The 19627-nt window shown below is 36.0% G+C and overlaps 1 pseudogene; it reads left to right on the forward strand.

The window, feature by feature from the left end:
* The first annotated feature begins 6526 nt into the window (after positions 1-6526).
* Positions 6527-19419, forward strand: LOC145793528 (uncharacterized; annotated as a pseudogene).
* Positions 19420-19627: the final 208 nt, after the last annotated feature.

Raw genomic sequence — 19627 nt, forward strand, 5'->3', positions numbered from 1 at the left:
CACCACCAGAGTCTCATGGAGTTGCGCACGGATTTCCAGGCTTTTCGCGACTATTCTCAGGCGCGTTTCGATCAGCTCCACGCCGACAACCTCGCCATCCAGCAACAGGGTCAGGATAATGCATTCGAGACGCGCGCTTTGATGCAAGCCTTGTTTGCCCAACATTTCCCACCACCACCACCACCACCACCACCGGCTTCTCCCTAGTACCCGCCTGTATCTTGCTTTGTCTCTTTTATTTTTATTTTTATTTTCCTTTATCTTTTAAAAAAGAAAAAAAAAAAAAAAAAAAAAGTGACGTGTGTATATGTTACTCTCTGCCTGCCTGGATGTGCACCTACAATTCTGGTAATTTTCTCTCATTTCTCTTTACTTTTCCATTGAGGACAATGTCATATTCAAGTTGGGGGATGAGGGTTATATTTTATTTTGTGCATTCTTATTTGGCTCATAATTCATGCTTATACCTGTTTCACTTGACTGCATTACTTCACCTGATGTGACTTTTTGCTAGTAGGGTGATGATATTTGCATATGTTATTTGGAGATCATAGTAGACTTGTATGAAAAGGATTTATTGGGTAGATACTTGCATGCCATGTTTGCACGAGGAGAGTTGTCTGTGTTTGTGATTTTAGTACACTTGTCATGAGTATGTCTTAATTCACATGAACACACTATCATAGCGGTGATCTTTTTATTATAATCCCTAGTGTACATCATTGATAATAGTTATAGTTGCAGAAAAGAATAAATGAGGAGCCAAGATCTTTTCAAAAAAAAAAAAAAAAAAAAAAAAAAAAAAAAAAAACTTAACTGGTTTGGGTCCGTAGCTTTTTTAACTCGAGTTATTAAGCCCGTAAGGGTGTCTCTACACTTAATGCCCTAAAACCGTCTGGTTTGGGAGTCATTGGCCCAAAACTTGCTACATGGGTTAATTAGAAAGCTTAAGGGACTTGGACATTGCATAGTTAAGGAAAAATAAGAAGAATGACTTGTTCAGATTCGTAGCCTTTTCAACTCGAGTTATTAAGCCCGTAGGGGTGTCTTTACACCTAGTGCCCTAAAACCGTCTGGTTTGGGAGTCATTGGCCCAATGCTCGTTACATGGGTTGATTAGAAAGCTTAATGGATCAAGGCATTGCACAGTCATATAAAAAAAAAAAAAAAAAAAAATCAACTTTGAGAATCTTGGCTGCAACAGGTTAGTTTTTCTGTATATGTTGGGTGTTATTATGAGTTACACTGGGCTATTATAGTGGATAGTTAACTAATATGGAGATTGCACTTTACACCGAGGGTACTCATGACTTGTCTACTAGCATGCACAAGTATAGGGAACTTTACTTTTGTATTAACTGAATTGTGGTTTTGACTCAATAGGTTCCTTCATACTTGTCCACTATGCCTTTAATGACTCATGATGTCTAAATATCACACTGTAGTGGCACATAAGTTGATTGTTAGGTGGAGTAGTGTGATCATTTGTTGTTGAGTATATATGACTATGTTAATGTTTGTGGGTATCATTTCTGGAAACCCTCACGAGACTTTACTCGTCCACCTGGGGTCACCTTGTGGTTTAAAGGCTTGTTGCATATGCTAAATGCAACCGTTTTCCCACGAAAGAGGAAATAGATAGATTTTGTTTAATTTAATTTTATTTTACTTGCTTGAGGACTAGCAAGTAGTAAGTTGAGGGATGTGATTAAGGCTGAAATGTACATCATTGAGGCCGTTAATTAGAATCTCTTAACTTCACTTGTTGGTCAAACTGTATATTTTATGTGTATTGAGTGTCAATCAGGTTATACATCGTCGGAGCATAAAATGAGCAAAAAGTCAGAATTTGGGCAGAGTGGACTTTCCCGCACGTGCGTTGACTTTTCCCGCACGTGCGTTGACTTTTCCGCACGTGCGTTGACTTTTTCTGGGAAAGTCAAACCGACGTTTTAAACCTGTTTGGACGAAATTGGAAGCATAAAAAGACAAGAAAAATGCTGGATTAGGGTTCTGAAATTGTTTTGACCTAAAGAGGGAGGCTAGGGTTTGCAAAAGAGGAAGAAACAAAAAGCTTCAAGGATGTCTCCCATGGTGATTCCTTCTCTTTCTACTTCCTTCCACTCCTCCATGAGTGACTAGTCTTCTTTTCTAGGGTTTTGATGAAACCCTAGCCATGTAATTATGTAGTTTTCTTTTTTGATTTTAAATTATGTAAAGGTTTTAACCATTGTATGGTGTTTTAGAAATTCTTTATATATGATCTTCATTATCTTTTCAAATATTTGACTTTCTGTGATTGTTGAATATTATCCATACATGAGTTTTCTATTCCTTCACATTCAAGGTATGGGACGAACCATGCTACGAGGAACGAGTCGTATCACTACCCTAGTTTAGAGTGAACGATTCGTATTGCTTGAGATGGTTCGTGCTCGTACATTGAATGTGATAATCTTCTTGTTAAATGCTTTGAGCTTGTAGTTGTGAAGCATTAATTCGTTCAAACCACAGCATAATTAATTTCAATTGGAAACCCTAATTATGTGGTTAGTGGTGAATTCTCTACCCTAGGATTTTTCCCCAATTTCGTAAATCCAATTTCATTTATTATTGATAATTTAATTCCTTAGTTTAATTTATTTGTTATTAAATTAGGTTATGATCATTCAATCTTTTTATCAAAATTAATTTAAGAATTTAACAATTAAATTAGTTTAATTTCACAATAGTCCCTGTGGATCGATACCTGGACTTGCCATTAGTCTGATAGAATTTGATATAGTTTAGTATTTAATTTTGGTGTGTTCAACGACCCATCAATGGTCCAGGCCCTAGCCTAGGGTTTCGGACTAGGCTCGAGCCCAGGCCCAAACGAGCCTTTCCCGAGCCAAGGGCAGGCTTCGGGCAGCCTGCGTTCTTTTTGACTATTCCATTAAGTCTTATTTGAGGTAAGAAGACCAAAATGCCATTTTCATCTACTTATATTCTATTTAGTCCACATTATTTTCTTATGTTTCAATAAATCCTATGGGACATATAATTATCAAAATACCCATAATGTGAATGTTCACATCGTCAATGTGAATGTTCATATCATCAATGCGTAGAGGCTCGGGCCGACCCATATCGAGCCTCGTGGGTGTCCGAAAAAATTCGGCTCGGCTCGGCCCGGCCTGGCCTACAGGTCAAAAAATTAGGCCCAGGCCCTAACCCTAGCATAAGGGTATTCGGGCTTTGGACGGGCCGATGGATCGAGCCTCGGGTCGGGCCAGTGGGCTTGGGCCTAGCCTCAAGCTTAGGTCAGGCTTGGGCGAGCCTGGCCATTTTTTTTAATTTTTTCTACCAAAATTTTATTATTTTCCAAAAAAAAAGACATTGCGTCTCGGGCGGGCTGGGCCTCGGACCGAGCCTTGAATGGGCCTTAAGCGGGCTGATGGGCCGGGCCAGGCTTCAAAGTGATGGCCTAGGCCCTAGCTTAGGGTCTCGGACATGCTCGGGCCTGGACCCAAACGAGCCTACCCCGGGCCGTGGGCAGGCTTCGGGCAGCCCACAGGCCGCGGGCCAATTTTACATTCCTATCAATGTGCATGTTAACATGTCAATGTGAATATTCACATTGTCAACGAGCTGGGCCGGACCTACCACGGGCCGTGGGCAAGCTTCGGGCAGCGAGCAAATTTTACACTCCTATCAATGTTAATGTTAACATGTCAATGTGAATATTCACATTGTCACGGGTCGGGCAAAGCCCGTCTCGGGCTACAGTCGGGCTTCAGGCCAATTTTGCACTCTTATCAATGTGAATGTTAACATTTCAATGTAAATATTCAAATTGTCAATGGGCCGGGTCGGGCCCACCCTGGGCTGCTGGCCAATTTTATACTCTTATCAATGTGAATGTTAACATGTCAATATGAATATTCACATTGTCAACATGCCGGGCCGGCCACGGGGCGTGGGCGATTTTTGGGCAGCCACGAGGCGCGGGCTAATTTTACACTCCTATCAATGTTAATATTCACATTGTCAACGGGTCGAACCGGGCCCGCCCCGGGCCGCGGGAGGGTTTTTGGTCGCCCATAGGCCGCGGGCCAATTTTGTACTCTTATCAATGTGAATGTTAACATGTCAATGTGAATATTCACATTGTCAACGGTCCGGACCTGGCCCGCCCTGGGCCGCGGGTAGGTTTCGCGTTGCCACGGGACGCGGGCCAATTTTACAGTCCTATTAATGTGAATGTTAACATGTCAATGTGAATATTCACATTGTCAACGGGCCGGGCCCGCCCCACCCCGGCCCAACCCGAATTTTTCCGGGCACCCACGAGGATCGACATGGGCCGGGCCTCTACACATTGACGATATAAGAATATTTACATTGACGGTGTGAACATTCACATTAGGGGTATTTTGGTAATTATGTCACCCATAGGACTTATTGAAACATAAGAAAATAATATGAACTAAATAGAACATAAGTAGATAAAAATAGCATTTTGATCTTATAGTGTGTTTCGCTTTAATCCCTTCCGTTAAGAATTTTGATCAAAATGCTATTTTTATCTACATGGAGGAGGCCCTTTACAGAAGTCTCTGGATAGTCTGGATTAGTCATGACACACATTTCAATCTTTAAGTTGTGTTTTGAAACTCAACTTCACAAAAAAAAAAAAAAAAAAAAAAAAAAATTCAAGATTGAAACACAACCTCAAAAGTGTTGTATTCGGATAATGTGAAATTTGGCAAAACAACTAAAAAGTAGTGCCTGCCTGTTGAAGTAATTCTGTAATCAATTCAATTCAATTCCAACTTCTAAGACAAAAAAGAGAAAAAAGAGACATAAGAAAAAGGCGAGAGAGGTAAGGAGAAAATGATATAATAATCAATCCGATTCATTTGCAACTTCTAATAAAAGGCAAAAAAAACAAAGAATAGAAGAGAGAGAAAGAAAAGAAAAAATGAAAAGTGGCCAGCTGTTGACGCGCATCCCGACTAATCCAGAGACTTCTGTAAAGGGCCTCTTCCATGTGCATCAGGCAGATCTCGGGCAGAGCTCGTGGGCATGGCCCCAATGAGTTGATAACATCTAGTGGGAATTGAACTTAAGACTTGCAGGGAACACACTCCCAGACCCCACCCACTAGGCCAACTATTTGGGATTAACATGTCAATAGTTTAAGGAGTTCATTTATATACTTTCATAATTTAAGGGGAAAAAAAACAGTGTGTTTGGTTTAAGTTTGTTGCATTATTTTTTTTGAAAATTGAGTTTTTTTATTTTCGTATTTTTTTTGTTTTTAGTGAATATTTTTTAAATTTGAAACATTTTTTTTACTTTTTTCGATGCACCTTACTTAGATGTATCTAAAAAGTAAAAAATTTGTGAAAAAATTTTTTAAAAAATTAATAAATACATAAAAATACAAAAAATGTACTGAATTCTCGTATTTTTTTTTGTATTTTTGGTATTTAGTGAATTTTTAAAAGGTTCTTTTCACAAAATTTTTACTTTTTAGGTATATTTATATTAGGTATGTCTAAAAAGTAAAACAAATTACTTAAAATATTAAAAAAAATTGAAAAAAAATAAAAAAACACAAAAAACAAGAAAGTAAAATTTTTTGAAAAGTATTTTTGGAAAAGAGGAACCAAGCAATGTGATACTTTTCAATAGTTTAGGTGTCTATTTGTATTTTTTATAGTTTAGGGAATGAAAGTGATACTTTTCAATAGTTTAGGGGTGTTTGTGTAAATAACCTTCAAAATATTAATAAAATTTCAAACAACTAAATCCAATATATTAAAGAAAAAATTGGTGATAAATCCAATTTAAAGAGGGTATAAGTCATTAGGTCCAGTGAATATTTTTTTATTAGTGAGAGGTGTACCTTTTGTGAAATGATTTGATAAGAATTCTTTTTGTTGTTTTGGAGGACATTTTATTTTCAATTTTACCCTTAATTTTTCCCATAAGAAGTTTGGATTCAACTTCTCATCTTCTCCTCTAGATTGTTCTTGAGGCTCCTAGATGATCCAAAAGCTACTGAAGAAGATGGTTTTGAATTGAAGCTCTTAGTTGGTCAACAATGGAAGCCATCATGAAGCTTTCTGAACGCATCCGAAACACGGTGGTTTTGGCGTCATTGCTTCCGTCTCTCATCCTCCTCAGAAACCTATAAATAGGAAGCTAATGTGTTGTATTAGATATAGAAAATATCTGAATTAGAGAAAGATTGTGAGTTGAGAGAGGTTACTTCTCCTTTGTATTTGATTGTAAGATTTCGTATTTATTTTGAATTCGTTTGAGTGAATTATAATTTGTTTTGCTATTCTTGTACATATTTGTTTGTGAGTATCATTATTATTTATTTTTCGACAACTTACCTCATATCTGGGTCTTTGAGCACAACATCTAGATCAACACGAACAAATCGTCTCTCCATCGGAATGTTTCTCCGATTGCACAATTCCATGAGTGAGACTCAAGATCGTAGATTTTGACGGCGAGTGCTGGTGACGCGATGGTGTGGTCTGCGACATCAGACGATGAAGGAGGAGGACGGAGGAGGGTGTGAGTTCTAGCGCTAGAGAGAGAAAAGAGAGGAGGTGTGAGTCAGTGAAAGGGTATTTTTGTCATTTTATGATAGCTTGTCTTTATAGACAAAATAAATTAGCACTTGGACCTTTTGGGTACACTACAAGAAAAAGTATCTTTGGCGACTAAAAAAGCACCGTTGGTCGCTGAAAGTATAGGTTTTGGTGACTGAAAACGCATTAGCAGCCAAAAGTAAATTTTTTGGCAACTAAAAAAATTTAGTAGCCAAAAGTATAGGTTTTGGCGACTAACAATCTGTTTGCTCGTCGATATAAGGCTTTTACCGACTAAAAATATTTTAGTAGCCAAAAGTAAGGCTTTTGGCTGCTAAAAATAATTTAGTAACCAAAAGTGAGGCATTGGGCGACTAAAAAGATGTTTGGTTGCTGAAAGTGATTCTTTTACCGACTTAAAAAATTTTAGTAGCCAAAAGTGAGGCTTTTTGGCAACTAAAAATAATTTAGTAGCCAAAAGAGAGGCATTGGGCGACTAAAAAGATGTTTAGTATCCAAATGTGATGCTTTTGTCGACTAAGGCATTGGGCGACTAAAAAGATGTTTAGTAGCCAAATATGAGGCTTTTTGGCGACTAAAAAGAAGTTTAGTCGGCAAAAGTGGTAATTTTAGCGCGGGAAATAAATTTTTTAACGACTAAAAAATTTAGTAGCCCAAAGTATAGAATTGGTGACAAAAAAGAAGTTTAGTCGCCAAAAGTGGTTTCTTTTTTTTTTTTCTTCTAGTAAATAATTTAATTTTTCATAAATTATGTTCAATAAAAAATAATTATATTTATATATATACTTTTATATTAATACGGGTCTATATACTATATAAATAATATATGTTGCATATATAATCATATGTTGTTATAGAGGTGTAGTGGAAAGAGTGTGTTGTATAAGATTTATGGTGTGGGAGTTTGATAGTTCGAATATCTACAGGAGCAGATGAGAAGCTAGTAAGGGTAATTTTTTTATTTTTTTTTTCACGAATAAGCTTTTGGCGACTAAAAGGTTTGGTCGCCGATTCCTTGAGTATCGGTCGGTAAATGTATAATTTAAAAAAATAAAATTGACTATTGGCGACCAATAATTTAGTGGCCAAACATTTAATTTTGCCGACCAAATAAAACTTTGTAGCTAAAAGGTTACATTGCCAACTAAAAAAAATAGTAGCCAAATGTTGCACTTTCAGCGACCAAACACGCGTTTAGTCGGTAAAACATTCGCCGACAGGGTTTAGGCGACTAACTTGGCGACAAAAAAATTGAGTCGCTAAATGGTATCAGCGACTAAAAATCCAACCTTTTGTGACTAGTATTTTGGTCGGCAAAATTATTATTTCTTGTAGTGATAAGAAAAAAAAATCTAAGATTGGATTTTTCACCCGAATTCCCTATATTAAAATATTAAATTTGATATATATTGATGGATATGATTTACTAGAAATAAGTCTCATTAAAAGGGCTTATAAAATTGTGTTCATATATATATAATATGATTTATGTATTTTTAAATTTACTGGTTTAATTTTTTTTTCTTTTGCTAAGCTATTATCCCACTTAAATTACATTTTTTTTTTTTCAAAATAATTTAGGCCTGGTTTGGGTACCCAAAAAAAAGCTAAAAAGCTAAAAAATTACTCAAAAAGTTAAAAAGTTATCACTATTCATCTAAAAAAAATATAAAAAAATTAATTTTACACAATCTTCCTTTTCAAACAACTCTGACGATAGAGCAGGTAGAGCTGACTTTTGGGAAAAATTACATTTATTTAGGTGTACAAATAACACGGTGTTGTTTGGCCCGTGGGGGCCCATCATGGGTCCCGTTTTAATAATCTGAACCATTCAATGTGTAGAACTCGTCGAGTACTATATGTCTATTAAAAATCACATTGATCAGATATCGGTAACTATATGATCAAATCAGTTAAAATTTATAAAATTGATGGTGTTATAGTTAACGGTTGAAAACAAACTAAACCGATCATATCTGATCAACGTCATTTTTTACAAGAATATAGTATTCAACGAGTTCTACATATTGAACGGTCTTGATTAGCAAACGGGACCCATGATGGGCCTCTACGGGCCGAACAACACCTCCAATTCAATGCCTGAAAAGCACGGAATCATCTCCCATCCTCTAATCTGCCGATGCTGTCCCTCAATTCATCCTACCGTACGGTCTATTCCATCCAATTTTCTCCTATACACTAATTTATATAATTTTTTAATACATATTTTTTCGTAAAAAGTCAAAAGTTATCCCAAACAACCATATTCTTTTCCTAAACTTTTTAGTCTAAAAAGTTAAAAAGTACATTTATTTAGGATATCCTAAACAACCCCTAGTATAAAAAATTGTCCATCAAATGGGCACACCTAAATTATGGCCTTGGTGTAATAGGACTTTAAAAATAGAACAAAAACAATTATCCTCTCTCCCCATGGTTTTATTTATTTATTTATTTTTAACTTTAAGAAGTGTGGGGTCAACAGATTTAATGAGTTATGCCATCATTTTCTCCTATAAATAGGATAGCAGGTTGGAGTAAATGGAAGCAGAAGACAGAAAGCAAGTTAGATCAACTGAGCAAGTAGAAAGGGGCAAAAAAAAAAAAAAAAAAAAAATAGAAGAGAAGAGAGAAAATGGCATTGCCAAGGTTTATTGCACTCAAATCAGAATTCCAGAAAAAATACTTGCGCTACATACATGAAGATGTAAAAACGCACGGTTTTCTTCAATTCTCAGGAGAGGAGGTTTTGAGCCAATGCACGAAGTACCAAGTCGAAATGGCAAAATGTGGGAACGGACTAGTGCACATAAGATGTTACAACAACAAATACTAGGTAAGCCTTTGTTTTCATTATTTTTTATTTATTTTTTGTTTTGTTTTGTTTTTGGTGCTAACAATCTACCATCTTTTTGTGCCAACAATCTAGTGAGGTTAAAATTGTTTTGCTTTTGAAGTTGTCTAGATCTTAAACTTTTATGGATAAATTATATTAGTAGTCTATTTTGTCTTTTGTATCATTTTAGTTCTTATACTTTTAATTGACTCAATTTTAATTTTTAATTTTAAATGTTGTATCAATTTAGTCAAATTGATAATATCATTAGGATTTTTGACGAAAACTAATCATTAAATCAATTAACACTACAAGAAAACTGGGTATATGAGACGGAACTATTTGCGACGACACACTTGCCGTCTTAAAAAAGCAGAGTATTTACGACGGCACCATTTGCCGTCTCAAAAAAGCAGAGCATTTGCGACGGCACTAAATACCGTCGCAAATACTCTCATTTTTGAGACGACAAATGGTGACGTCGCAAATGCTCTGCTTTTTTGAGACGGCAAATAGTGCCGTCGCAAATACTCTGCTTTTTTGAGACGGCATTTTCTGCCGTCGCAAAAAGTGGCTTTCGTGTTTTTTTTTTAGTAAATATTTTTAAAATTTTAAATATTTTTTTTAGATGTACCTTACTTAGATGTATCTACAAAATAAAAAAATTATGAAAAAATATTTTTAAAAATTAATAAATACATAAAAATATAAAAAAATGTATTGAATTATTGTATTTTTAGTATTTAGTGAATTTTTAAAAGATTTTTTTTACAATTTTTTTAATTTTTGGGTGTATTTATGTTAGGTGTGTCTAAAAATTTTAAAAAATACTTAAAATATAAAAAAAATTCAGTAAAAACAATATAACACGAAAAATAAGAAAGTTTAATTTTCTCAAAAGAGTTTTTGGAAAACTCTAACCTAGCATAGTGATTTTGGTTTTGAGATAGCTTCATATATATACAGTCACAAAATGGTTTGAATAAATTCAACGGTATTTTTCTGTCGCAAAAAAATTAAAAAAAACAATGTCGTCTTACTCTTTTGATATACCATTTCTCTTTTCATTCATTTTTTCATCTTCCTGTCTCTCTGTCTCTATCTCTCTCTCTTCTCTTTATCTCTTTCACTTATCACTCTTCTTTTTATGTTTGCCTGTTTCTCTCTCTCATTCTCTCTGTGTCTCTCGCCTATCTCTCTTCTCTTTATCTCTCTCATTTCTTTTCTCTCTCTCTCTCTCTCTTATCTTTCTATCTCTCTCTATCTCTCTCGCTCATTTCTCTTCTCTTTCTGTCTCTCTTTTTCTGTGTCTCTCTCTCGCTCATATCTTTTCGCTCTATTTCTCTTTCTTTTTGTCTATCCCTCACTTATCTCTTGTTTCTCTCTCTTTTTCTATCTTTCCATCTCTCTCTCTCTATCTCTTTTTCTATCTATCTCTCTCTCACTGTCTCTCTCTCACTCATCACTCTTCTCTCTCTCTCTCTGTCTACTTGTCTATTTGTCTATTTCTCCCTCACTATGTTCGCCTTGCTCACTCTCTTACTCCCATCTTCTTTATTTATCGAGCTCCTTCTCGATTTATCGATCCACTATAAGAAAATACACTTTTAGCAACCACTTTGTCTATCTCTCTCTCTCGCTCATCACTCTATCTCTGTCTCTCTGTCTCTCTGTCTCTGTCTCTCTTCTTTATCTGTCTCTTACAAAATTAAAATATTTTTAAAATATTTAAATATTTAAAATATTTAAAAATTGATTTGAATTAAGTTTTGAAAAGAGTTTTGAATTATCTGTCTTCTTTATTTATTGAGCTCCCTTTTGATTTATCGATCCACTGCAAGAAAATGCATTTTTAGCGACCACTTTGTCTCTTTCTCGCTCATCACTCTGTCTCTCTATCTCTTTTCTCTATTCGTCTCTCACTCATCTCTCTCTCTCACCACCCATCTTCTTTACCACATTTACCACTACTGAAAATGCCATTCAACTACCACCACTCTTCTCTTTCTCTCTTTCACTTATCACTCTTCTTTCTCTGTCTATTTGTCTATCTGTCTGTTTGTCTGTCTGTCTGTATGTCTTTCGTTCATCTTTCTTCGTTCTATCTCTCTCATTTGTCTTCTCTCTATGTCTCTCTCGCTCATCTCTCTTCTCTCTATCTCTCTCATCTCTTTTCTCTCTCTGTCTTTCTCGCTCATCTCTTTTTTCTCTCTCTGTCTCTCTCGCTCATCTCTCTTCTCTCTACCTCTCTATTTTTCTATTCTCTCTCTCGTTCATCTCTTTTCGCTCTCTTTCTATATGTCTCTCTCATCTCTTGTTTCTCTCTATTTTTCTATATGTCTCTCTCTATCTCTTTCTCTCTTTGTCTCTCTGTCTCTCTATATCTCTTTCTCTCTCGCTCACTTATCACTCTTCTCTCTTTCTTTCTCTCTCTGTGTCTGTTTGTTTGTCTCTCACTCTTTTGTTTCTCTCTCTTTCTCTCTATGTGTCTGTCTGTCTGTCTGTCTCTCTCCCCCATTGTGTTCACACTGCTCACTCTCTCCCTCATCTCTTCTCTAATTACTAAGCTATCCACTACAAGAAAATGTACTTTTAGCGACCACTTTGTCTCTCTCTCGCTCATCACTCCGTCTCTCTCTCTCTCTCTCTCTCTCTCTCTCTCTCTCTCCTCTATCTGTCTCTCACTCATCTCTCTCTCTCTCACCACTCATCTCTCTCTCTCTCTCACCACTCATCTCTTTTACCAACTTCACCTCTACGACTACCACTACTACTACCATTGCCACCACTCCACTACCACCACTACCACTATTGCCATTACTACTACCATTACCTCTCCTTCACCCCTGCCACTCTATCTATTCTACCACTACCACAACTTCACCACTAATCTCTTTCACCATCACCACCACCACAACCATCATCTCTTATCCACCACCTTTACCACTACTGCCGCTCCCTCTCCTTTACCACAAAAAATTAGTTCATGATTTTTAATAACAAAAAAAAAAAAAAAATGGGCCGCAGAAAAATATCGCTCCACTACAAGAAAATGCACTTTTAGCGACCACTTTGTCTCTCTGTCGCTCATCACTCTCTCTCTCTCTCTCTCTCACTCATTTTTCTTTCTCACCACCCATCTCCTCTACCACCTTCACCACTACTGCAAACACCATTCCACCACCACCATTACTTCTACTGTCGCCACTTCACCTCTACGACTACCATTACTACTATTATCGCCACCACTCCACCACCACCACTACCACTACTGCCACTACTACTACCATTACCTCTCTTTCACCCCTGCCACTCCATTTATACTACCACTACCACAGTTTCACCACTAATTTCTTTCGCCATCACCATCACCACCACCACCACCATCATCTCTTATCCACCACCATCACTACTGCTGCCGCTTCTTTTCCTCTACCACAAAAAATTAGTTCATGATTTTTAGTAATAAAAAAAAATAGGCTGCAAAAAAATATTTTTCATTGACTACAGAAAATTAACTTTTATTTTAGTGGAAAATATTTTTCATTAAAATATATATTACCCCTACTTCTACAAAATAAAAAATAATAATATTTTTTTTCATTAAAATAAAAATGAAACAAATAAATTTTCAATCTAAATAACTAAAAAAAAAAAATTAAAAAAAAATTCATTAACTACAAAAAATATATATTTTAACAAAAAAATAAATTTATTTATTTATTTAATCTGCCGCTCCTTTTTATTTTTATTTTTCATTCCCGCCCTTTTATTTTTTTCCATTCCCGCTCCCCACTTTATTTTTTTTCCATTCCCTCCCCCCCTAAAAATCCCTAATCTCAAACCCAAACCAACCCAAAATCCCTAAAGCCCTCACCCTTCTCTTCACCTTCACCCTTCTTGCTCTCGCTATCTCTCTCTCTCTCTCTCTCTCTCTGCAAGTGTACTGCAAAAAGCTTCGAAACCCTTGGAATCTCTCAAATCTCGAATCTCATTCACTCATATCTCTACAAGCATTGCTCTGTGTGTATTGCTCTCTCGCTGCTCTGTTTTCTCCACCCCTAATCACTCATTTCCCCTGCTCTCGATCTTCTCACCAAACTCCTTGACTCATCGACAATCTCATGGCTGAAGGCAAGCTTGATCTTCTCTCTTCCAAATCGTCCGATCAGTCTTAGGGATTTTGGAATACATGGTTTTAAAAAGTACTTTTAATAGCTATGACTTTGTCTGTTTCACAAATATTGGTGCTCTGTACATGAATATGCAACTTTATGTTATTATGTTATTTCTATACTTCATATATTATTATTCTGAACTGGTAGTTTGGTAGTGAATCAAGGGCAAGCATTAGCGAAGATTAATATTGGAGATGTTTTGGATTTTGATGGTAATTGTGCAGGTGCTTTAAGTGCATTTGAAGAGGGTTATGGGTAAGAGTCTTCATTCTTGTATCCTATATTCTATTTATTGCATTTGTTTTGTGGAATTTAAAATATTTTTTATATTTTTGGATGGAGAAATATGCCATGTGCTGGCTACTAGAATTCATTTGTTAATGGACCTTATGATATTCTGAGCATTAATAGAGTTTTTATTTTGTTTTATTTTATTTTTTGTGATATTAAAGAAAGACATTGAAGTCCATCTCAATTGCAAGAGAAGTACGTCCTTGAGATAAATGCACAGTATGCCTTCTTTAATTGTTCACGTTTACTTTGGGGTTTATACTTTGTGAAATCTAGTTCTGTCCAAAGTGAAATGCACAGTATGCTTTAAGCATGCATTTTGTATGTAGTTGGGTTCTTATCTGTTTGCTTTTGTCTCTATAAAAGATGTCATTTTCTTGTTTTTTTTCTTATTCGTCATTTAACTCATCTTATTATCATACTTTCCTTTTTGGACAAATAATGATTTGGTTTGGGGCTTCTCTTATTCATCAAGTGTAATAGATCTGGAACTTTTCATTGCCCTCTGGTTTGTCACTGCACTTTTTTTTTTTTCTTTTTTTTTCTTTATGATTTCTTGAATGGAGAAACCTGATCAGCCTGACTTCCCCCAAGTTCCTAATCATTGACCCATCTCCTTTTTGGTTAATGGGGAATAAAGAAATGAATGAATTTTCTTTTCAAAAAAATATAGAAAATACACCTATCAAAGCAAAGGTGGCTGATGAGTCTAGTAGGTGGATGTGACCAACTTGTCTACCTAGCTTCTTGTACTTGAAGAAATTTGCTGGTCTACCCTGTTGATATTGCTCTTTGTGTACCATATTGGAAAAGATCCAGGTAAGAGATGCATTTCCTCAAGTATAAAAAAGTTTCATCTGCTTCATGCGGTATTTTCCATATTCCTTGATCACTCAATATTCAATCAGATGCAAATGTTTTGTTTGGATGTGTAAGTGTCATTATGTAGTCACATGTTTAGTAATTCTTAAACCTTCTCTTTTGTGTTGCACATTAATATACAGAAATTCCGTAATTATATTTTGATTTCTTTTTGGCCACAAATAACTCTCATGTACCTTGCATCGGTGTTTCATCCTTTTTCCCAGCTGGTGCTTTTTTGTGTGTTAGCCAGGTGAAAGGCTTTCTTGACTATAAATAGATTAGTAATAAGGTATTAAGGAACTACTAAAACCATTATTCCCATTTTTGGGCTATAAGACTCTTAGCTTCCAATGAGCTACGCGCATAAGCTTTTTTTACTACAAAAATGATTCCAATGTTCACATGTCCTGAAATGAAGTATTCTCAGCTTTAATGATCAATGGAATATGACCTAAGATAAGATGCAGGACTTGCATGATTAAACATTTTGCAGAAAGAGGAAGTATGGTTATATCATTTTGTTGATTTTTTAGTAGATCACTTTTGCTTGAAGATACCTCATTTAGGTAATTCCTTGTCAAGAACTCACTGCGCATTTGTTTTTGCTGTGTAATGGAAAAGGATAACTTGCAATCCTTGTATGGTTTCATGTGATCATCCATTTTATTTCTATTATTTCATTAACATCTGTTTATTGGTGTTCGCTTTGTTCACTCATACATATGTTTGGTGGACTTGGTTATATTTGCTGAATAAAATTCTTGAAGTGTGTAGAATATTTGCATTTGAAACTTATTTTTGTGACCTTAAGATTACTCATTCACTTCTAAGCACCTCCTTTTATGGACGCAACCTTAATTGTCAAATCGAGATTTGTATCGTGAATCGAAATAACCTTGTACCGAATCGTGAATCGTAAAGGTATAAAATTAACAAATCTATATGACACCAGTATAGATTCTTTACTGTACAGATATAAAATTAACAAATCTATATGACTTCTTGATATAGATTAGAGGCATACTGGATAAAATTCTACGTAACTTTCTTCTGTATACCATATTGTCACAGATGTGGGCACATGTGCACGTGTTCAAAATGCGCAGACAATTTGGTCCAAGGAAGAGTAAAGTGTCCAATGTGCCTAGCACCTGTAATTGAGACGATATGTGCCTATTCTATCCAATAATAATAACCAAGAAAATAATATGATATGTGCCTATCCTTATTAGTTGCTCCCCAACTCCATCCAGGCAATATAAATAAATTTTACCTTTTTTTTTTTTGATTTGTTTTACAATAAGTACATGTGATTTGCTTAATTTATGACTGGAATACCAAATGGCATACCGAAATACCAGATGACAATAAGTACTTGACCGCATTTGCAATGTACTATAATTGTGTTTTGGTGTTTGATTATCTAAACGTTGATTGATGAAACTGACCTTAAAATCTTACTATACATGTTCTTATTATCATGGGGATTTATGTATTAGCTTTTATCTCTTCATGATTTTGATGGTATTTATTGCTTTGTTCTAGATTTTTTTCAAAAAGATTATAATTTGCAACTGTTATCTATTTATTTGTAAGTCAAACAGATAAATTTTGCGGAGGGGAAGATCTGATTCTAGAAGGAATTTGCAGCTTGATTTTTGAAATAGGCCCAAAATTGAAATCTTGCTGGAAATTTTTTATTTTTTTATTTTTTGTAAGAGCATTTAAATATGCAAGTGTGCTGACTGGTGAATTTCAGATTTTATTTTATTTTTTTTAGGATTGGGGTGAATTTTATAATTTAAATATGCTTTTATGAACATGTACTGTTTAATTGTTCTTTGTAAAATATTGAATTTGATGGTTTTATCAATTTTTATTTTTATTTTCTGTTATGATGTTTTTGTGAATGGAATGTAAATAACCAGCTCGGAGCATATTTTATATTAATTCTATTATGAAATTAAGTAAAAAGGTGGCGTTTTTGTTCAAAACACCACTATAAGTATCAGTGACGTTTATAAAACGCCTTATACCTATAGTGACGGCGTTTTGCCGTCACAAAAAAGCAATTTTTTTGAAATGTAATGCCTTTAGCGATGGTATTTTTGCCGTCTCAAATACACTTTTAGTGACGGTATTTTTGCCGTCGCAAAAAACCCTTTTAGCGACGGCAATACTGTGCCGTCGCAAAAAAACTCAGATTTTCATTCATAATTGGTGACAGAAATTTGCCGTCGCAAAAAAGGCATTTTCCCGTCGCAAAAAAAAAGGCGACGGCACTGTGCCGTCGCTAAAACCCTTTTGCAACCCCCTTTGTTGTGACCCCCACTTGCCGTCGCAAAAAGCCATTTTACCGTCGCAAAAACCTTTTGAGACGGCGTTTTGCCGTCGCAAAAAACAATTTTTTTTGTAGTGTAAGGTTAATTAGTTGAATTGAACAAATTTAAAATTTTATTCCTAACAACGCGACATATATTGCTTATGACATATTTTTTTGTAAAAAATACTAATAGTTATGAGTCGTGTTGGATTCTAGAGTTGAAGGATGAAATTATTAGTAGTTAGGTAGGGCCACAAAAAATATATTTGTTTTGAAAAGTTACCATAAGATTTATAGTTTTATGGGATAACGAAGCCCCCCTAAAGAGGGAACTTACAATACGGGAGGTATTATTTAAATATAATCTCATGGGGTTAAAAATAGTAAGACTATTTTATCCCTTTAAATCTTATTGTTATTATTTTACTCGGAATGTTGTTTGTTTTTCACTTAATATAACTCATTTTCATCTTCCTCAACATAATTTATTTTACATCCCTAACTTCATATTTCATACTAACAATCATTTTACTCAATTTCATCGTAACAATAATTGTATCCAACTTAGAATAGGGTTCTAATCAATTTAATCAAGTTGACATAAAGTTATAAATTCAATATTAAAATTATAGAAATCAAAATGAGAAGTCTAGAGGTGTAAACCAACCAGAGGAAGAGCAATCCAAATGGTCATGTACATTGTGCGAGCCCACCGTCCACGAAGATGGCGATTCAAAAACAGTCTGATTTCGCCACGTCCAGCTCAACCAACACGCCTGTTTATGGAATGCTCAACCCCCTCACGACTCTTGCTTATTCGTAGGCTCAGCAACACAAGACAACAATCTCCGCAACGTCTACACAAACATCGATTGGGAATCGCTCTAGATACTGCCCAAACACATCGTTTTCAAGGGTGACAATGGTTACTACCTCAGCGCCACCAGTCTCGAGACATTCCCATATCTTGAGTTTGCATCCGATGACATTGGCGATCCAACGGTGGGCGATGTGGTTTTCACCAACGGAGATGGCAGCATTCGTATAAAGTCCGATCACTTTGGAAAATTCTGGAGACGAGGGTCGGATTCGAGGTATAGTGATGAGCCACATAGTTGGAAAACCACTGGGGCTAATTGGATCTGGGCTGACTCAGATGACACCACCAGCGACAACCTTGACACGGTATTTTGGCCAATCAAAGTTGCCAACAATGTTGCTGCTCTTCGTAACTTGGGTAATGTTACGTACTTTTTGAGAAAGACCTAGTTAGTGAGGGAAAGACCTCCAATTGATTCGGAAAATGCTAGAGGTCCCAAATTTTCTACCAAACAAATGACCAAAGGTTTCACATGGGTGTGGGGTCCGCAATGACCCCACACCCATGTGAGACATTTGGTCATTTGTTTGGTAGAAAATTTGGTATCCCTAACATTACTCAATTGATTCACATAGAGAAGAACCTGATCTCCTGTTCTTCATAAATGAAGAGTTCCAAAATAATTTTCGTTCTTTTTTTCATTAATAGATATGATTTATAAAGCCCATGATCTAAACCAAGGATTCTATATAGTACGATCACTACCCGCTAGCCTACTATCCCATGACCCCTATCACTAACTAATATCTAATAAACAATAAAATAGAATAAATGACATTTTTAATATAATGACATGTGTGACAGGTAACAATGTTTTCTGCAAGGGACTCACTGCCGACGACAAGACTGACAGTCTCAATGCCGCTGTCCACATCATTGCCAAGTTTGCGCGTTTGGAGGTGGAGGAGCTTGTTATCTCAAGGAACATCTACAACGTGGAGTTTCGCCTCAACCACGCTAGGATCTACGATCAGAGCATCGTCATGATGACCACTGGAGAAGCCATTAACAGGACAGAAACAGATGATACTGTGGATGTGAAGCCTGCGTACACGGAGACTAAGAGCAGTACTTGGAATACAAGCGTTTCGTTGAACTTGGGTGTGAAAACCACAATTAAAACCGGCATTCCATTCATTGTGGATGGGAAGGTCGAGGTTTGGGCTGAGTTTACCGGAGCATACACGTGGGGAGAACCTGAGTCGTCGATGAATCTAGTGGAGACTGTGTACAAGGTTACTGTTCCGCCAATGACTAGGGTGAAGGAGAGTCTGATGGCGACGAGGGGTTCGTGCGATGTTCCCTTCTCTTATACTCAGCGTGACACTCTTTCTAATGGGAAACAAATTACTTACAAGAAGGACGATGGCCTTTATACTGGCATCAATTGCAATAACTTCAAGTATGAGGCCACCCAAGAAAAGCTGTGATATGTGAAATGCAGGATGTTTGTGAGTAGCCGTTGGCTTTTTGGTTATCGAAGGTTATTTCTGAAATTATGAGCGTGCCAGTAAGGATCAATCAGTCCTTATATAATTTTGATTGCCAACCAATTATCAGACGATTGTGTTGTAGTTCTTTCAGCCTCAATGAAGAGGACTTTTACTGGTGGCTTGATTTAGGAGAATTTAAGCATAA

The sequence above is a fragment of the Camellia sinensis genome, chromosome 6 (genome assembly GCF_055761805.1).
Source record: "Camellia sinensis isolate YWXY chromosome 6, ASM5576180v1, whole genome shotgun sequence".
NCBI lineage: Eukaryota > Viridiplantae > Streptophyta > Magnoliopsida > Ericales > Theaceae > Camellia > Camellia sinensis.